This window comes from Homarus americanus, unplaced genomic scaffold (genome assembly GCF_018991925.1).
Source record: "Homarus americanus isolate GMGI-L3 unplaced genomic scaffold, GMGI_Hamer_2.0 scaffold23617, whole genome shotgun sequence".
NCBI lineage: Eukaryota > Metazoa > Arthropoda > Malacostraca > Decapoda > Nephropidae > Homarus > Homarus americanus.
This window is the reverse complement of record NW_024720711.1, coordinates 3,793,339-3,802,704: the sequence shown is the minus strand read 5'-3', so window position 1 is coordinate 3,802,704 and position 9,366 is coordinate 3,793,339.

Sequence of the window (9,366 nt, the reverse complement as noted above, 5' to 3'; positions counted from 1 at the left end):
ATGTAAATGAAATACTGTGTAACATTCAGTGCCATAATATCCTGACAACGGGGGTTAATTATTATGTCCCGTTGTAAACCCTACTCTGTAATCCTTTTGCGTTACCGCTCACAGGATGAGTGTGGGGTGCACAATAAAGTAGCCGCTGTAAGCGGCAAAATCAAAATCAAATCCTGGCGTGTCCTGAGACTTCCTTCTTCAGGTCCCCAGCCCCCACCATCACGCGCGTCATCCTTTCCTACAGACAGGACTGGTGGCACTTGACATTAGCGATCTGCCACACTTTGCCATAAACAGATGAACATTACACAAGATGCAATGGGGTGCACGATAAAGTACCACCACCACCATCACCACTACGACCATCACCACTACCACCATCACCACTACCACCATCACCACTACCACCATCACCACTACTACCACCACCATCTATAACATCAACAGACACAGCAGTAATGCCCACCCGCTCCTACCCGCCATAATTCTTGTCGTTCACTCCATTTTTCTTGTATTTATAGCGACGTGATAACTCTTCCTTGTGCACTGGGTTTTTCGCTAAGACCCCGTGCACACTGGGTTTCTTGATAGCTAAGACCCCGTGCACACTGGGTTTCTTGATAGCTAAGACCCCGTGCACCTGGGTTTCTTGATAGCTAAGACCCCGTGCACACCAAGTTCCGTGAGTTAAGAACCCGTGCACATCAGGTTCCGTGAGTTAAGACCCCGTGTACATCAGGTTCCGTGAGTTAAGACCCCGTGTACATCAGGTTCCGTGAGTTAAGACCCCGTGTACATCAAGTTCGTGAGCCGTGTACATCAAGTTCGCCGACAGCTAAGATCCCGTGCACATCAGGTTCCGTGAGTTAAGACCCCGTGTACATCAGGTTCCGTGAGTTAAGACCCCGTGTACATCAAGTTCCTTGACAGCTAAGATCCCGTGCACATCAGGTTCCGTGAGTTAAGACCCCGTGTACATCAGGTTCCGTGAGTTAAGACCCCCGTTTCTCTCTCTCGCTTTCACACACACACACACAGTCTCTCACTCTCCTCTTCACTCCACACACACACACACACACACATGCTCTCCCCCACTCTCTCTCACACACAGACATACACATACTCTCTCTCTCTCTCTCTCTCAGGTAATTGAACTGGTCCTGTAAATCTCAGGCACAGATTCACGACCAGAACGTTGCGTATCAATTTACATAGAAAAAACACTACTCCAACATCACTTCATCTCCAACACTGTTACTATGAGAGAGAGAGAGAGAGAGAGAGAGAGAGAGAGAGAGTTAGTTCCGACAGCTTTTCCATTATTGCATGAATCATAATCCTCCAACACAACCCTTCCCCATTCCTTCCCACAACCTCTCCATTCTACCTACAAAGCCCTTACCTAATCCCCAACATATAATCCGTTTCCAACCCACAAACCCTCTCCAATACCCAACCCCACAAAACCCCTCCCATTCCTTCCACATTTACCCTAACCACAAACCTCCTTCCCCATTCCGTAACCTACACCCCACACATCACCCTACCATAGCCCCATCTCTTTGTAAATGAAAGGTTTACGATCAAAGGTTGGGTTACCTATCTTATTTCAGGTCACGCTAGGGCAGGTAGGTTACAGGTAAGGCTCATTCTCTTTACCTTGATGTATGGTTGATTGTTTTACGTACACCTTTAGTCGCTATATAAGACGTAGCCAGCCAGGTGTGACATTAAATCCCAGAGGTTTTATATAATATAATGAGATAATATGAAGATTTCCCCACTTCTCGGTTTATTTCACCTGAAGATTAAACCCCTAATGCTTACCTAGGATGGAAAGTATAAGTAAATGTATTTTATAACGCATTTTAATTAACAGACACACTCGTAGACATGATATATGATATAACACAAGGTAGCCAGCAGCAGGAGGAAGAGAGGGGCTGGGAGGGTAGGGAGAGGACTGGGGGAGAGGGATGGGAGGGTAGGGGAGAGATCGGGGAGGGGATGGGAGGGTAGGGGAGAGGACTGGGGAGGGGATGGGAGGGGTAGGAGAGGACTGGGGGGGGTAGGGGAGAGGACGGGGGGGAGGGGATGGAGGGTAGGGGGAGAGGACTGGGGGGAGGGGGATGGGAGGGTAGGGGATGGGAGGGTAGGGGAGGGACCGGGGGGGGGGAGGATGGAGTTACTGACAATGGATTTTATTTTACGTCAGACTGACAAACCAACACTCAGACACTCAGTTAGATCTCCAATGAATCTCTTAATAAATCAACACTCTTTCACGTTTAACATTATTTAGATGATATACCTGTACTGTATGTACCTGTACTTATAAGTTTAGTACTGGGACACCTACGACTTATTTTTGAGTTGTATTAAATGCCCTTTAGTGATTAACATATACTACTACTACTACTACCAATAATAATAATAATAATAATAATAATAATGGCAGAATTCACTCATTTATATTTTGTAAACAAGAATGAAATAAAATATGAAAATAAAATCAACACACATCCCCACCAAAACATAACAATACAACTCCTCCAGATACAACCACAACCTATAGATCAAACAACTATCAATAACAACTCCACCACCACAACAACAATTCAGAACAATACACACAACACTCATCCGCACAGCACACATCCACACAGCACACAGCACACATCCACACAACACACACATCCACACAACACACAGCACACATCCACAGCACACATCCACACAACAACACACACATCCACACAACACATCCACACAACACACAGCACACATCCACAAACACACATCCACACAACACACAGCACATCCACACAACACACACATCACACAACACACAGCACACATCCACACAGCACACATCCACACAACACACAGCACACATTCACACAGCACACATCCACACACACACACATCCACACAACACACAGCACACATCCACACAGCACACATCCACACACAACACACAGCACACATCACAACACACATCCACACACACACACAGCACACATTCACACAACACACAGCACACATCCACACAACACACATCCACACAACACACATCACACATCCACACAGCACACATCCACACAACACACAGCACACATCACACAGCACACATCCACACAACACACAGCATCCACACAGCACACATCCACACAGCACATCCACACAACACACAGCACACATCCACACAACACACAGCACACATCACACACAGCACACATCCACACAACACATCCACACAACACACAGCACACATCCACACAGCACATCCACACACACACACAGCACACATCCACACAGCACACATCCACACAACACACAGCACACATCCACACAACACACAGCACACATCCACACACACACATCCACACAACACACAGCACACATCCACACAACACACAGCACACATCCACACAACACACATCCACACAACACACAGCACACATCCACACAGCACACATCCACACAACACACAGCACACATCCACACAACACACAGCACACATCCACACAACACAGCACACATCCACACAACACACATCCACACAACACACAGCACACATCCACACAGCACACATCCACACAACACACAGCACACATCCACACAACACACAGCACACATCCACACAGCACACATCCACACACACACCACACATCCACACAGCACACATCCACAACACATCCACACAACACACAGCACACATTCACACAACACAGCACACATCCACAGCACACATCCACACAACACACAGCACACATCCACACAGCACACATCCACACAGCACACATCCAAACAACACATCACACAACACACAGCACACATCCACAACACACAGCACATCCACAACACACAACACACGTCCACACAACACACATCCACACAACACACAGCACACATTCACACAACACAGCACACATTCACACAGCACACACATCCACCAACACAGCACACATCCACACAACACACAACACACATCCACAAACACACAGCACACATTCCACACAGCACACATCCACACAACACACAGCACACATCCACACAACACACAGCACACATCCACACAGCACACAGCACACATCCACACAACACACAGCACACATCCACACAACACACAGCACACATCCACACAACACACATCCACACAACACACATCCACACATCCACACAACACACAGCACACATTCACACAGCACATCCACACACAGCACACATCCACACAACACACAGCACACATCCACACAACACACACCACACAACACACAACACACATCCACACAGCACACATCCACACAACACACATCCACACAACACAGCACATCCACACAACACACAGCACACAACACAGCACACATCCACACAACACACAGCACACAAACACACAGCACACATTCACACAGCACACATCCACACAACACACAGCACACATTCACACAGCACACATCCACACATTCACACAGCACACAACACACATCCACACAACACACAGCACACATCCACACAACACACAGCACACAGCACACATCCACACAGCACACATCCACACAACACACAGCACACATCCACACAACACACAGCACATTCACACAGCACACATCCACACACACACACAGCACACATCCACACAGCACACATCCACAACCCACACAGCACACAACACACATCCACACAACACACAGCACACACACAACACACAGCACACATCCACACACACATCCACACAACACACAGCACACATCCACACAACACACACACATCCACACAGCACACATCCACACAACACACATCCACACAACACACAGCACACATCCACACAACCATCCACACAACACACAGCACACATTCACACAGCACACATCCACACAACACACATCCACACAACACACAGCACACATCCACACAACACACAGCACACATCCACACAACACACAGCACACATCCACACACACATCCAACAAACACAGCAACATTCCACAGCACACATCCACACAACACACAGCACACATCCACACAACACACCACACACAACACACAGCACACATTCACACAGCACACATCCACACAACACACATCCACACAACACACAGCACACATCCACACAACACATAGCACACATCCACACAACACACATCCACACAACACACAGCACACATTCACACAGCACACATCCACACAACACACATCCACACAACACACAGCACACATCCACACAACACACATCCACACAACACACAGCACACATTCACACAGCACACATCCACACAACACACATCCACACAACACACAGCACACATCCACACAACACACATCACACATCCACACATCCACCCAACACACATCCACACAAATTCTACTCGACAAAGAGACATACACACACACCTGACAAACAAGCTAAACTACCAAACTCGGGGGTCAAAGGTCGTTTAGGGTGACGTCACTGCACATTTACATCAATTTAAGAATATTTATGTGATGGTCGTAAGTCAGTCTAATGGCCTATTTATATATACTATAATCTACCAATCCTTTTTTTCTCTTTCCCTCGGGATGCTGACTGTCGTTGCTATGGTGATATTGTCGTCCCGGGATGCTGACTGTCGTTGCTATGGTGATATTGTCGTCCCGGGATGCTGACTGTCGTTGCTATGGTGATATTGTCAGTGGCGTAGCTAGAGTGTGTGCCGCCCGGGGCGGCCCTTGAGTTTGCCCCCCCCTGTGCCCCTGCCGTAAAAAATATATATTGCACAGTGATTCACTTATATATATATATATATATATATATATATATATAGAAAGAGTATATATATATATATATATATATATATATATATATATATATATATATTAAATAGTTTGTGTACCATTATAATATTACTGTACTTTCACATACTCAAATATAGTATGCTTTAAATACACACCAAACATACTTAAACTTTATAAGTAACAGTTAAACAAAAAGCAAAACCGACATATAGGATAGGGAAAAAAGTAAAAAAAGTGTAAAAAATTAGGCCCATCTTTATTTCTGAAATGAAAACTACAACTTTCTACAAAGTAACTTTTCTTGTTTTTTTGTTGGCAAATTCTTCAATGACATTGTCAAAAACTATTTCATCTGTCAATTGTCGCTCTATAGACAGTATGGCAAGATTTCTCAACCGCAAGGTGCTCATAGTAGATCTTAAGTAATTCTTGATCAGTTTTAGTCTCGAAAAACTCCTCTCACAGGTAGCAACACTAACAGCAATTGTGAGGAAAATCCTCAGCATTATTACTATATTTGGAACCGAGTTCCTAAGGTTATACTTTTGAATAAACTGCAAAAGTTCAAGGGGGCCTTCTTTCCACGTCTGTATTCTGTCTTTAATAGTTATAGCAGCAACAGCAACAAAATGCTGAAGTCTTTTTCTCTCAACGAGGAACTCCTCTTTATCAATGTCGTCGTGATCGTGATCTATTTGACACTTATATTTATCATCCAAAAGATTCAATGGGGTAAGGAAGGCATATTTCTCAGCAAGTTCATGAAGCTGTTGAAATCTCAAAGTTATTTCTTGGATCACTCTGTCCAGCGAAGAAAACATTTCTCTCCTCAATTCAATGTCGTATGGCATTTCAGCATCTCGTGATCCTTCACTTTTGGGGGGCGGCACTTTTGGGTCTGCTCATCACCCATATCTGCAGCTACTGGAGACGTTAATCCTTCCCTTTGTATCGGCGGCAAGTTAATCCTCGTCGTGTCTGACCTAACACCTGACCCACACCACATGAGCTCACTGGCGTACTTGTTTGAAGTTGTTTCCTTAATCCTCAACAGGTTACAGGTTGTGTGTGTGGCGGGGGGCGCATAGCAAGGGTGTAGCTCATGACGTGGCCGTGATGATGTGGGTCAGGTGTTAGGTCAGACACGACAAGGATTAACTTGCCGCCGATACAAAGGGATGGATTAACGTCTCCAGTAGCTGCAGATATGGGTGATGAGCAGACCCAAAAGTGCCGCCCGGGACCGCCCCGCCCCCCAGCTTGGCGCCGGTGATGCATATTGTCGTCCCGGATGCTGACTGTCGTTGCTATGGTGATATTGTCGTCCCGATGCTGACCATCGTTGCTATGGTGATATTGTCGTCCCGGATGCTGACTGTCGCTGCTATGGTGATATTATGTCCCGGGATGCTGTAATTGTCGCTGTTGGCGGTGATATTGTCGTCCCGGATGCTGACTGTCGTTGCTATGGTGATATTGTCGTCCCGAGTTGACCGTCGTTGCTATGGTGATATTGTCGCCCCGGATGCTGACTGTCGTTGCTTGGCGGTGATATTGTCGTCCCGATGCTGACTGTCGTTGCTATGGGGATATTGTCGTCCCGGGATGCTGACTGTCGTTGCTAAGTGGTGATATTGTCGTCCCAAGGATGCTGACTGTCGTTGCTATGGTGATATTGTCGTCCCGGATGCTGACTGTCGTTGCTATGGTGATATTGTCGTCCCGGGATGCTAACTATCGTTGCTATGGTGATATTGTCGTCCCGGGATGCTAACTGTCGTTGTTATGGTGATACCGCCTCTATATCCGTCATGTATTTCTTTTTTATCTTCATTTATATGTGCCAAGAGAAACAAACAAACGTACAAACAAGCAAACAAACAAATTAATTAATAAATAAAAATAAAAACACATTCAATCCCGCCTGTATATCAACAACAAATACCTTAATAATAATAATAATAATAATAATAATAATAATAAATCACACATACAACCATCAATCACACCGTCATTCTCTCTCTCTCTCTCTCTCTCTCTCTCTCTCTCTCTCTCTCTCTCTCACTACGTTCGTTTATCCATTCTTTATACTCCAAGACTTTCTCTCTAATTATCTGTTTCTTTCTCTGATCATAAATTCGGCTCAAAGTTGAGTTAGCATTGTGTAAATTTGTCCTCGAGTTGTGATTACCACTGACGGATTGCTGATTTTACTTACGCACAGTAATGTGTCAGGGATATTTATGTGTCCCATTATGGAATATTTGCGTTTTCTCTTGAGTGATGGACGATGCGTTTTCTGTGGTGTGGCAGGTGATGCGTTTTCTGTGGTGTGGCAGGTGATGCGTTTTCTGTGGTGTGGCAGGTGATGCGTTTTCTGTGGAATGAGAAAGGTTGCTTTTTTGTGGTGAGGAGAACCCCGTTTTCTGTAATGGCATAAAAGATTTCTCGTTTTCTGAAATGGCATAAAAGATATCTCGTTTTCTTTAATGGCATAAAGGCAAAGTGTCCCGCCGCTTTATTCTGAGTGTCTGTCAAACGTTGTGTGACTTCATGCAATCCCTTTCGTGATCTAATGAACTGCTCGAGTCTATTACCCTGTACATAAATCAACCTACACTCTCAGACTCGCGGCTATAAAGACACCGTGATTGTTGATCCCCAGACGGAGGTAAGAATATGTAAACGTCACGAAGGAGGTCTCAACACACTGTAGTAAAATGTCCCAAATACCTGCGAACACGCAAGGCACAGATGACGCAGGGTTACCAACAAGTGTCCTCAAGGGGCGTACAGTAGAGGACACAGGGATACCAACGGTTGTCCTCAAGGAGCGTACAGTACAGGACACAGGGATATCAACGGGTGTCTTCAAGGAGCGTACAGTAGACGACACAGGGATATCAACGGATGTCCTCAAGGAGCGTACAGTACAGGACACAGGGATATCAACGGGTGTCTTCAAGGAGCGTACAGTAGACGACACAGGGATATCAACGGATGTCCTCAAGGAGCGTACAGTACAGGACACAGGGATATCAACGGATGTCCTCAAGGAGCGTACAGTACAGGACACAGGGACATCAACGGATGTCCTCAAGGAGCGTACAGTACAGGACACAGGACATCAACGGCTTCAAGGAGCGTACAGCAGGACACAGGGACATCAACGGATGTCCTCAAGGGCGATAACAGGACACAAGGATATCAACGGAGGTCCTCAAGGAGCGTACAGTACAGGACACAGGGACACCAACGGATGTTCAAGGAGCGTGATACAAGGACACAGGGACATCAACGGATGTCCTCAAGGAGCGTACAGTACAGGACACAGGGATATCAACGGATGTCCTCAAGGAGCGTACAGTACAGGACACAGTACAGGTCCGGACCTGTCGTTCCGGCACTTTTGGCGAACCGCCAAAGCAGATGATCCCCAAGGTGCCTAAAGTTCAGATGATCCTGGGTGCCTAAAGTTCAGGTGATCCCGGGGTGCCAAGCAGGTACCTAAGTTCAGGGATCCTGGGGTGCCTAAAGTTCAGGTGATCCTGGGTGCCTAATGTTCAGGTGATCCGTGATCGGGTGCCT